We start from the raw sequence: 13408 nt of genomic DNA on the forward strand, positions 1-13408 counted from the left end.
CAACCTGATGCCCTTATGTTTAGGCTCCAATTAATTCCTGGCTCTAGAGTCCATACTTAGCTGTCCCAGGCAGGTGCAGTTAAAACTTGGCTTTTGTTTTCTCTCAGCAACATTAGTCACAGATTTACCAGATAGGGCCACAGGGCTGTACTCCTCCTCCTCTCCTGTTACATGTCAGGGAAGGAACTATAGTACCTTATTATCACTGTGTTTGCATCCAAGCACAGACAGTTGGACTGTAAAACACATGTTGTTATTTGGCAGTTGGGGAAATCTGATGCTGAGCTTGTTTTGTAGTAATTAGTCTGGGAATGGTGGTCATTGAAAGTCAGGAGGTGTGTTCATCTATACTGAATGTTTCACAGATTTTTAAGCACAACCAGCACTTGATTAAATCTGTGTTCAAGATGACTATGTTCAAAAGGATTTCCATGATAATATCTAGTCTCCCAAACAAAAAAAATTTCTATTGGTTTGTTGGTCAGCAAAAAGAAACGTGGTATGAAGTGAAAATAACCTTAGAATACATAAATGAAAAGCAAAAGAAAACATGTTTAAAATCCCAATGCAACAGCTGAAAAATATATATGCTTGTTAATCATCCAAATTATTCAATGGATTTGTATAAACCACTCATGTATTTAAAGATATTCAGGATCAGTTCAGAAAAGGATGAAATAGAATTAACCATTTTAAACATAAATGACATTCAAAAGAAATGTTTTGACTAGTCAATTCAGTGCAGAAATGACTAAGCAGCCTAATGTATTAGGGTTGAAGCTTTTAAGGTCTAACTTCTGAGAAAATAATTGTTTGTCATGTTACTACTCTTTCTTTTACATTGGGTTTACAACAGTCTGATGAAGTAGAGTTATTTCTTGTTTACACTGCTGTACTAAAACAGAATCATGACATGAGCTGATGCTACATCTATGTGTTATGCTCTGTAAATCTGTATTTAAAATGTGAACAAAACAATGTATGCATAATTTAGAGTGAACATTGTCAAAACAACTCTGTTTGTACTCTCTCACACAGCTGTATTTAGTCTGAATGACAGAAGATCACATGACCAATTGCAGGATTTGACCTGGAGAATACAAAAGAATTAAAAAGAAAAAGAAAAGTTTAAATTACATAAAACAAGACTACTAGCCCTGAGACAGAAATACAGAATATCCGCTGTTTTTTTAAAGGCCATAAAAGTAAAACAATCAGGCAGGTTGAAGACCTTTTCTGAGATTGTATACACTCTGTGTTCTTAGTGATGCATGATAGCAGCTGATTATAAGGCAGAAGGGGGGAACTATTGGAAAGAAGCAAGGTTTTTGTCAAGAGAAGTCTATCTGAAGTCAAAAGGGCAGTCTCAGCAGCTGACCACTACCAAATTTTAAACTGAACCCTGGTCTGGGCACTTGAAGATGGCCCAGGATGCAAAATCTAGTCAGTAACAGATTTATTGATGCCATAATTGGGCTGAAGAGAATGAATTAATCAATCATGACTCCTCTGACTCATTGCAGTGCATAAACAGGATCAGAAGTGGGTTTTAGTATGTGAAAATAGCCCTTCAGGTGTAAGGTAAAGGATGAGTATATAGACAGACAAGGAATTAGGCTGTGAGACAATACATGCTAACCATGATGACAGTATACTCCCAACCTATCAGTTGCCTCCCCTTTCTAGAAGTTTTCTTCTGTTTTCACTAAATGGTAAAGAACTTCTCAAACAGTGCTGCACTCAGTAGTGAACACAAGTAAACAGCCTTGACTTACTGTTGGTATGTTCTGTATGAATTTCTCCCACTTGCCACTACTGAACCTTATTAGGACACAACGTAAGCAGACTTAGCCTTTTTCTGGTTATCGAGCAGACATATTTATCCACTATTTTTATCTATTCATTTTTAAATCACTGATTTTAAGGAAGGGTTTGAAGGAGGATAATGAAATTATTCTTCTATTTCCTCCTATTGTTGATTCCAGGAAGTTCCTCTTAAGCATGAGTGGGCAGCTGGGCTAGTTTTTCAGAAGAGGTTGGCATTTGCTATGAATGACCAACATGAACAAGCTCTTTGGAAAATGTGATTACTTATTTTTCAGTTCTAAAAGTAAACACTTTTGAAAATCTGTTCTGATTGCAAATGTCAAAAACTTGTTAATGAATACAAGTGTTTTCTTTGTGGGGAGGAAGGAGAAAAGCGGAAGGGAATTTGCTATGCGTATTCACAGGGATGAATTTCACCCTGAATGGCAAATAAGGATGGGTTTACTAAGTTTGATTGTTATTACTATATTTCTGACTCTTATTAGAGAAATATGCTTAGGAACAATGGAAAATGAATTGTCTGTGTTTGATTTCTGTACCATCAATCATCCATCCATCCATCCATCCATCCATCCATCCATCCATCCATCCATCCATCCATTTAATGAGAGCCACTGAAGTTTTCCTCAGGAGAAGGGAAAAAAAATTACATCCTGCAATTAATTCAGGCATTGCAAAATGTCCATTTATTTTTGCTGGGTGCATTAAATCAATTCTATGCATCATTCAGTGCATTGAAAGAAGCTGGACGACAAAAACTTCATCTGTTATTAACCCTCAGTTCAAATGAAGACAATGTTTTTATAGAATCATAGAATGCTTTGGGTTGGAAAGGACCTTAAAGATCCAATGCCAACCACCCTGCCATGGGCAGGGACACCTTCCACTAGACCAGGTTATTCAAAACCCCACCAAACCTGGCCTTAAACACTTCCAGGGATGGGACATCCACAACTTTTGGGGCAGTGCCATGAATTTATGTTATGAATTGTCCTCTGCTGCTAAACCTAAAAGTCAGTGGGCTAGTGGAATTGCTGATTCCTTTCAAAATACAGTACCTATATTCCTTTTTGTTGAATGCAACCGAAACCTAATAAAAACTCCAACTTCCAGTATTTATTGTGCTTTACTTCATTCAAGAAAAAACAAAACAAACTCACACACACAAAAATATATAAAAAAAATAAATAACTCCTGGCCTTGCTCCAGGTGAAACTCAATGTTTAAATTCTCTCCAGAAAAATGCACTGTCTTCAGGTAATAAGTTCGTAGATACAATCTACATTAACAAAGTTAACAAATTTAATTTTTATTCACAGCAGATGACAACATCTGCACTCATCAAAATCTTTTTAAACACAATCTTTCTTTGCCCTCCTTTGGTTTCTTTCTAAGTTACATTTCCTAATACTGTTTGCTGACTTTTTGCTTTGTTTTTCCATATCAGTCACCACTTCATAACTTTAATATAGCAGTTAGTTGTCAGGATAAAATCAAAACATTTACATATGTAAAAATGTAACAGTGCATTATCAACATTTCTTACATATTAATGATCAGTCACATAACTAGACAAATTGGGATTCAAAATTATTTTGTGACCCAAAGACAGCTCCAGCTTAAATTTCTAAAATATAAATATTTAATTTATCTGAACTAGTTAATTTTAGGCTCCTTCTACAGTTAATGGAAGGGAACAAATAACTTCAGAGGGCAGTTTATAATGCTAAGATAGATCAAACTTTTCTCCATTGACTGTAGGATGAACATAGAATATCTAGATATTTAACTCTGAAATACCTAAAATTAAGTGAGATGAATTCCAACCAAAATGTCAATGTTACATCTTTTTAAAGGAATAGCATTTTTTTTGCATATTTAGTTAGTGTGATATTAGAAAAGTGGCATGCTAAAAAAGTGCAATTTTATATATTCAGTATTAAAGTTGGGAAGGGAAACATAAGGAAAACTGTTAGCATCATTTAAATTGGTTAATATTAAAGGATCACCTTCTCCAAGCTTGGGAGTGATTTCCACTTTGGTGGAAAAGGATCAGGTCAGGGAATACTGGATATTTCTAAGTCCGTTGGCCCAGATGGGATGGGCCAATGAGTGCTCATGGGCCATGGGATCATCCATGAATGCTGAGAGAGCTGGCAAATGTGATTAAGAGACCACTCTACAATCTTTGCTTGATCGTGGCAAATGGAAGAAGTGTCTGAAGAATGGAGGAAATGAAATGTTACTCTGATCTCCAAGAGAGGCAAGAAGGCGAACCTGGGGAAATACAGACTGGTCAACCACACCTCATTCCCTGGGATGGTGAAGGAACAGCAAATCCTGGAAACCATTTCCAGGCACATGAATGAGAAGAAAATCATCAGGAATAATCAGCATGGATTCACCAAAGCAAATGACCAACCTGATAAGCTTCTATAGTGAACTGTAGCCTAATGGATGAGGGGGAAGAAGTGGATATTGAGGGTGAGGAGTGTGTGTGTGTGTGTGTGGTCCTGGGCAACCTGCTCTATGTGACCCTGTTTGAGCAGGCAGTTTGGACCAAATGACTTCCAGAGATCCCTTCTAACCTAAATCATTCTGTGATTTTGTGATCATTTTTAACATAGTGAATATGTACACGACTTTATATGCCTTCATATTTTCTTTATGCTTTAAATGCAGCAGAACCTGATCAAAAATGTACAAAACCCACTACTTAACATATTTCCTGTTAGATTTCTTAGTGAAAAATGTTAATACTTTTATATCATCAGTAACGGAGCATGATTTAGCCCAGCTGACTTGTTTTCAGATCTGGCATATAGTAAAGAAAACCTGTGTTTTCTGGAAACGTATATGAATGTAAATTTGCAAATCTGTCAGTGAACATAGTCTGTTTTGTGTTTGTAATAAAATCTGAAAGCAAGTTAACGTATATGGCATCATATATATGACGTTTCTCAGGAAAACACTCTTAGACTCCCCCATCTTGCTTTTGTCTCCTTTGACGTTTCTGCTGCTCAGCATAGTTTCTGTGCTGTAGAGTTGGAAGCAGGGTCTTTTATCTTAATACAAGAAACAGCAGTTTACTTTGTTCTGCAGCCACAAAGTGGGATTAAGAAATGTAAGGTCACTGGAAATACAGTGGAGAAACAATGAGTTGGCATCTGTGCTTTTAAACAGGAATGATTTTTTCCCTTTTCAAAAAAAAAAAAAAAGGGATTGAAAATCAGAGTGTGTGGTTCAGCTGCCTAAACACAAGTGTGTACTACTGTCACAGATGTCATAAATTAACTTTCTGGTCTCCAGGTGTACTCCAAAAGTACGTGAATCTTCCTTAAACCCTCTGTCATATCTGTCAGCCCTTTCAGCATATATTATATACCCTGTAAAGTATTAGTTAACCATAGTTCCCTGAGTTTACAGGACTGACTGTTATTGATGATGGAAAAACAGCATCATACAAAAACAGCATCTTTTTGTCTAAGTTCTATATATTTAGCTGAAACAGAGAGAGCTGCTGAAATCTGTTGCTTGACCTAGTATGCAAATACTTCCTTGGATGATGAAGGGCTATTGGGATTTCTCACAGTGTGACTAGCTATACACAGCCTTCAAAAAGAGGTCTTAGTTGTTAAACATGATCAAAAAAGTTGTATGAGCAACTCAGAAAGGTTTTGTGTTACCTTTAGGGAAAGTGTTGGAAAAGTAGATCAACCAAGCAAAGCCAGGGGAGGGAGGAAATTATAACTGTTATCAACCCAGACGATCTTTGGAGCTTGTTACAAGGTAGGACACTCAAGTCTTTGAAGTGTTTGTAATTGTTTATGGTTTTCAATTTTTAGGCAGATGGAATGGGCCTTATTTTAAATTGGCATAAACTGGATCTCTTTGATTTAATCTACACCGGGTTTGATCTCCAGGACACGGAAAATTGTGGGTATAGTAGGTGGATAGCAGAGTGGTCCACTTGGCAGAAGACAGGCCTGAATGACAGGTGTTCTTGTTCTCTTTCATTGACTTCTGAGAGGGTTAACTCCTGGGGCAGGCAAAATAGACAGCTGTATGCTACAGTAGGCAGTTGGAGGCAAGAAAACAATAAGGCTATCCTGCCTGACTTGCCTTTGGGATTGCCTTGGAAAAAAAAAAAAAGACACTCTTTTGCCACTGTGAATGAGCTAATGGCAGGTATGATTGCAGCAACTCATATTTAGCGCTGCATATACTTGCAGCCCACCTGATCTGGCTATTTTGGTGCCAGTTCTAAAGAAAAAGACAGGACAAAGTCCTCAGCAAACTGTTCTCGTTGACCCTCCTTTGAGCAGGGCTGACTTTTAGTTGGAGTGGATGATTTCCAGCAGTCCCTTCAGCTTCAACTAGTCCTTGATTCTGTAGAAATCAATCTCACAACTATTTACAGTCCAGGAAATTGTCTTCATTATGTAAATATACCTATTTTTTTGACTGAAACTAAGAAAAAAAAAAACAGAAAAAAACAAACAAGGACCTCAGAAAGCTTCAAAGTTGTTTTGCCAGCAGATATGTTTAAAGATATAAGATGTTGATGAAGGAGGTGCTAGGTCTGTGAAGTTTGTTTGCGTGTCTTTTATCGTTTATTATTTATTTATTTTTTTAAAGTTACCAGTGGTGTGGACAGAATTAGAGGTTGCTTCTTGAATTAAGATATTTCTGTCACCACCCACATCTTTCAACAATTAAAAATTTATTTCAGAACTGTACCAAGAGATAATTGTGTTTTCCAGGGCTGGACTCATGGAATGAGTCAATACCAGGTGTGGTTAGGCATGCCCAAAACCAAAACCAAAAGATATTGCTCATTTATGGTACCATTAATTAGAAATTTAATCAGTGGGCTTTAAAAAAATCTTTCTTATTACTGGGTTAGCACTTATACATGCCTTCATTTCTGAAAGACCTTGATTTCTGAATAAGGAAATCACTTAAACAAACAACAACAACAACAAAAACCCACACAATTAGGACTTTTAAATTATAGGTGTGGCCTAAAGGGAGACATGCTCTCAGAGAAAAGCTCTGTTTCCTTCTGAATATGTCAGTATTTTAGATGGACAGCTTGCTCTTTTCCTAAAGGTTAATTTAGAAGCTATTAATTTTCCAAATATACTGTGGCCAATCAGTAATCAAAAGCCATGAGGGAGAACAGATAAGCGTGGAAGTGCTAAAAGTTGAAAATGTGCTTCTTTGTAGTTGTTTCTAGGGAGACATTGCAGGTAGAATATCTGTTTCACTTACTGTGATTGAGTGCCAGAGCTGATGGATTGGTTTAATGTAGTCCTTATTAACAACTTGCAGAGACCAGCAAACTTCGCAACCTTCTAACAGGAAAACATTTTGAAAATTTGCGAGAATACTAAAGACAGCAAAAATGTCATTTGAAATAAATGGGAAGATTTTTTTTTTTTTCTCCACCTTCAGAAAACATAAAAGTCAGACTGCTGTGTTTGAACAACAGACTAACTACAGACTCTTCAAGCTACTATGCAAGTTATCAAATATCCTAGTGAGGACTAGAGGAACACGACGAACACTTTTCAGGTTTGTCTTTTATAGATCCTAAAAAGGGAATACAGGACAGAAACAGAAATAATCTGATATGATATATTAGAATGTGTGACTACGCTGAAAATGTTCAAAATAATCCACTGTTGTTCAGTAATTCACTGTTGCTGAGTAATAGAGATTTCAATAATATCTTTTTTCAGCCTCTTCCTTTTCTTTCATCCTTTCCCCAACTATTTTGTTAGAAGCGATAGCTTCAAATGCTGTTTTTTTGGCAGAAATCACATAGCTTTCAGCCAAATTCTGACTTTGTTTGCACAGCCCAAACCTGCAGCCAGTTAACATGCTTTCACTCAATATTCCCCCATTGCTGGGTGGTCCTTACATCATGCCAGCTCTTAGGTTTTTCAGTACAGTATCAATCTTTAAATGCTTTGCATGGGTGATCCTTTTGTCCTGAAAAGTGAGGGGGTACCCCATTACTCATACTAGAGTTTTTTTGTTTGTTTGTTTTTATCTTAATAATAACAGCTGTTATATTACCCTCTTTGCAAGTCTTCTTTCACAGAATTATAGAGTATCTTGAGTTGGAAGGGACCCATAAGTATCATCGAGTCCAACTTGATGTGGTGTGCACCACACAGGTCTACCCAAAAATTCAGCCCATATGACTAAGAGCACAATTCAATTTCAATTGCAAATCTGAGTGAGCAGCTGGTGAAGTTTGCTTGATATAGGTTTCCATCAAACATCCTTCATTTGCTGATGATCTGCTTAGGAGTACTCTGAAGATATCTTTCAGCCTTAGATGTTTTCCTTCCACCATCAGTACGTCAATCAGGTGATCAAACAGTGAATTATATAATATTGCATCAGATATTTATCTACATTTTAAGATCCAGATTATTAAACAGCACTAATGCGTGCTCATAGTCTGAGTTTGCTCTGCTCTACTGAGATAGTGTTTACCTTTCTGATAAGGGAAACAACTTGATCATATCAGTTATAACAGCTGGACTGGTCGATTGCACGGTAGCAAAGTAATACCTGTGTGCAGATATTGAAGAGGCAAAAGGAAGCCAGACGCAGATCTCTTGAAGGAGACCTTGTACGTGAACTGCTTTTTTTACGTGAAAAAAGAAAAAGAAAAGGAAAGGAAAGGAAAGGAAAGGAAAGGAAAGGAAAGGAAAGGAAAGGAAAGGAAAGGAAAGGAAAGGAAAGGAAAGGAAAGGAAAGGAAAGGAAAGGAAAGGAAAGGAAAGGAAAGGAAAGGAAAGGAAAGGAAAGGAAAGGAAAGGAAAGGAAAGGAAAGGAAAGGAAAGGAAAGGAAAGGAAAGGAAAGGAAAGGAAAGGAAAGGAAAGGAAAGGAAAGGAAAGGAAAGGAAAGGAAAGGAAAGGAAAGGAAAGGAAAGGAAAGGAAAGGAAAGGAAAGGAAAGGAAAGGAAAGGAAAGGAAAGGAAAGGAAAGGAAAGGAAAGGAAAGGAAAGGAAAGGAAAGGAAAGGAAAGGAAAGAAAGGAAAGAAAGGAAAGAAAGGAAAGAAAGGAAAGAAAGGAAAGAAAGGAAAGAAAGGAAAGAAAGGAAAGAAAGGAAAGAAAGGAAAGAAAGGAAAGAAAGGAAAGAAAGGAAAGAAAGGAAAGAAAGGAAAGAAAGGAAAGAAAGGAAAGAAAAGAAGTTTAATCATCCCAGCAAAAATATAGGCAATGAAAGATATCAGATCTCTCCTTTAGTTCATTTGGAAGAATTTATGCATGTTCTGAAATTACCTACATTTCAGTATGCAAGCAAACAGTGACAAAAAATCTAGCCAATATTAAATTGAATCTCACATGGACATAAATAAACATTAAATCTCTACCACCATGCTATCAATCAGGTTGGTCTACAGATGTTGTATTTATGCCCAAAGGAATTACTGTTGCTTTTCAGAGACTTTCCTTTATAAATCACTCACTGGAGGGAAGCTGAAGAAAATGAAGCAAGAAACCAAGAAAGTAATCAGTACCTTGCATTTGATTTTGGTACAAATACATACAATATTTGGTCTTATTTATATTTAAGTAAATAGATCTATAAGAAATTGTGGGATGCAAATTCCCCCTGGGACCACACAGACAGACATTTTATTGAAGCTCCTTCCCAAAGGGAACTTAACTGAACTATTACTCTTTTAGAGTCTTCGATGGTGCATGTCAGCTTCCCCAGGTGCCAGGTTGGACCTATGGTTTTGGCACCATGTCATCACCACTTTTTTCCAGCTTTCCTGTTTAGGAACAACTCTGAATGTCACCAGCTCTATCTTTTGTTTATTACTCCCTTAATTATGTACTACTTTTGTAGCATCTCAGTCCAATGCTGAAAACTTCCTGTACAACAGATGTACAAACTTGGTTAAGATAAAAAAATTTACAGTCAGATACACAGCAAGGGGAAAACATCTGTGTCTTGCAATTGTAAAACTACTCTACAAACAAATGAAGATAGATCTGGGATGAAGCTCAATATTTAAAACATACTATTAATTCAAAAGTCTTGGCAGACTACGAGACTAACAGATTTAGGAAAGTTTAATTTCTGTAGCCAACAGAAGACAAGATAATTATGTTGATAGCACCTTACAAAACACATCTAACTCCCTTATATACGGGTGTATGGATAAGAAACATATTTGTGACAAAAGTTTATTACAAGGTTCTGACTAACATGCTGTTACAAATTTTCTCAATGACTCTGTTCCTCCTCCAGCTCCATCCTGTCCCCATTTTTACAGTTCTATGACAATAAGCTAATAATTACACCATCCTTTTTCATGTAGCTCATCACATACAAGAGAAAATTTTCCCTTAATGAATGTAAATATGGTCCCTTTAATATAAATTAGAGAAATATAGTAATAGGGACACATTAAGGTTCTATTAGCAATAAATGTTTTCCTTCTCTGTTGGCAGGCAATATATTCCCCTGCTTCCAAATGAATATGTATAGTCTGCACTAACTGAAGAAAAAAAGCTCAGAATATAAAATATTTTTGTTTTGCTTTCTAAACCTTTTCAGCTCTATCAGTCTCAGGAAACAATCGCTGCATTTTTAGACAATCCTGTAACTGCACATAGGGGAAATAAATTAGTACAAAATACCTTTTCAGTAATCATCTGTTGGATGTGAAATATCAACAAGACAAAGGTAGAAAAATAAATAAGGATGTGAATATTAATCATTCAACAGCTGAAAGATAGATATCTTTGTAGAGGCCCAACTTCTCAGCTGGTATAAATCAACAGAGATCTGTCAGAGCTGTGTTGATTTATGTCAGCTGGGGATTCAGCTTCATGTTTCTCCTAAAGCAGGAGACAAGATGTCTGTTCAAGTCTACTCAGATCACTAATGGAGGTATTTTAAAGAACAAGAGGACAATCTAGAACACATTCCCATTGACGTTCAATGGCAATTTAATGCCTAATTCCCATTACTGGCTTTGTAAAATCTCTCTGTAAAGCTTCTGTTTTACATTACCATATTTATGTGTTCCTAAGGATTGATATGTTTCCTGGAATCTGCTTCCAGTTAAACAATCATCAGATTTTCCTTGGGAAAAATAAATTCTAATTACTCATGTAAAAAAACACTGGTTTTAAATACTCTCCTTTTCCTTTTCATTTCTTTTGTCCTGTGAAACATAAAGGTGTCCTGCTTTTGTTTGACGAGTGACAGTAGATTTAGTTATGGACCTGTAAGAACGATGTTGGGAGTGAGAAACTCGTCATCATGATAATTTGATGCAACACAGGAAGACTGCAGTAAAATACACTATTCCTAACTGTTAATTAGTCTTCCACATACGTAACAAGGTAGTATGGAAATGCTGGCCAAGAAAAAAAAGTAACTGTACATTACAAACAAAAACTGCAAATATAAACTAAAAAAAAAAAAAGGGTCTGAGAAGGTACCTGTTATTCCCTTTTATTCATAAGCTCAATTGCTTTCTATTAATAACATGTAGGTAACCATCTATCTGAGCCCTGATGACGCATGAGTTACTTGTGCTTTAAGGCACACGGATGAATGCATGTCTGTAGGAAGGAGTCACCCTTTAGGGATTTTCCCTGTGCCCAGGAGAATACAATTCCACCAGGGGATTGTATTGCCAACAGGCTTTGTATAGAAAATGTTATCTTTCATCCATAAATGATTATGGATGAGAAGCAAACCCAAGGAAGTAAACAAAACTGTTCTCTAAGGAAACAGTAAAGTCTTGGCTTCAAATTTTTGGTAGCCTTTGGCTGGCAGGGAGAACCAGACACAGCAAATATGACGAAAAGAAAGTTGGTTGTATCTGCAGAAGTCATGTGCAAGGCAACCGGATATAACTGGGCAACATGGACGTAGTGAGGTTGTGATGAAAGTTTGTGATGTGAGGAGACAGACACCCTCCCTTCCCTTATTTAAGAGTTTACTGTTTATGATTACACTTTTTAAAAACATAGGGATTAAAAGATATTTTATCACTGTCTCTAGTTCAACCTTCTTTTCTAAGATCAAAGCTAAGGCCTGTTTATGAGGAAATTATCCAGTGGAGTTCTTAAAACCATCAAGGAGGGAGATGGGCCCACGTCTCTGGGCCTGTGTTTCATTAGTAGCACTGTAAATAATTTTTCCTTTTAACAAGCAGAATATTTCTTTTAGCAACTTGTATGTGTCTTCTCTTTTAACCATACATATCTGAGAAGAGCCTGCTTTTGTTGTCCTGAGGGCACAGCGCTGGCTCAGGTATGACTTGTTTTCCTCCCTGACCCCAGGTGGTTTTCTAGGAGGCTGTGTCACCTGCTCTGTCATTTCCCAGCCTGTACTGACTCACAAGGTTTTACCATCTAGGATGCACGACTTCACATTTAGCTTTTACATTTATATATTTTAAATTATTTCTATTTTTAATATATATACATAATGGGAAGAGATGAATTATTGATACTTTTTTTTTTTTTGGTAATTTCTTGTATGACATGTTAAAACAGACTGCCCGGGAGGATTTTAATGGAATAATGGAAGAGTTCAGGACAAGAGGAATGCGCTTGCTGAATTTTTATTGTGATATATTTGTCAAGGGCTGGATTAGAACATAGACTTAAACCTTAATCTTTCATAGACTGGCATTGTAATTAGAGACAATATTGCAACAGCAGAGTTGCAAGTTACAGGACTTTTTGGGTAAAGAATTTTTTGTTTGTCCAGCTGGTAGTGCAATGTGACTCCAAGGATACTACAGCATTGCAAATAGATGCATGATTATTCTTATTGTTAATGAAATTGTTGTTTTATCACTAAGAGCAGAGGGAAAATGTTGTCACTCATTCCATCTGGTAAACGCTATTTGTTTTGTCTTAACTCAGATCAAGATAGTGAGCTTACTGCAAACATGAGAATCTGTCTTCATTTCTAGTTTAAAATGTCCTACAAGTACTTTAAATCAATGCATCGCATTGTAGAAAGAAGCGCCTGAAAAAGGGATTCCCATCATCTAGGAAATTTTATTTCCTATCTCATTCTTTCCCAAAATAAGAGTAAAAAGCCAAAATGTCATTGCCCAATAACAATTTATTTTCACTCCTTATGCTACCTGTAAGCTAATATCAAGACTTCCATTTATTTCAGTGGTATGAGAACTTTTCATTCTTACAAAAGGCAGCTAAGCACCACACAGCCATTTGTTCCCTCCCTCTACTCCTGAGATGGGATGGGGGGGAGAATTAAAAAAAAAAAAAAAAAAAAAGTAAAAACTCACAGTTTAAGATAAAGACAATAATAACAATAATAAATAATAATAAATAATAACAATAATAAATAATAATAATTATGATAAAAGAACATATAAAGCAAGTGATGTACAACACAATTGCTCACCACCTGCTGACCGAACTAGTGGCTATCCACCACCCTGCATGATGCTATACGGTATGGAATATCCTTAGGCCTATCTGGGTCAGCTCTCCTGGTTCTGTCCTCTCCCAGCTTCTTGGGCACCCCCAGTTTCCTCACTGTCAGGGCA

At 36.6% G+C, this 13408-nt stretch overlaps 1 long non-coding RNA gene across 1 annotated transcript; it reads right to left on the reverse strand.

Annotated features, from left to right (window-relative positions):
* Window positions 1–285: 285 nt before the first annotated feature.
* On the reverse strand, window positions 286–10552 carry LOC308194036. The gene is made up of 3 exons (XR_013950194.1): window positions 10503–10552; window positions 7102–7184; window positions 286–6297 (listed from the first exon to the last, which is right to left on the reverse strand). It is a non-coding gene; the product is annotated as an uncharacterized lncRNA (long non-coding RNA).
* Between the last annotated feature and the right edge of the window lie 2856 nt (window positions 10553–13408).

The sequence above is a fragment of the Anser brachyrhynchus genome (genome assembly GCF_964034855.1).
Source record: "Anser brachyrhynchus genome assembly, chromosome: 4".
NCBI classification, from domain to species: Eukaryota; Metazoa; Chordata; class Aves; order Anseriformes; family Anatidae; genus Anser; species Anser brachyrhynchus.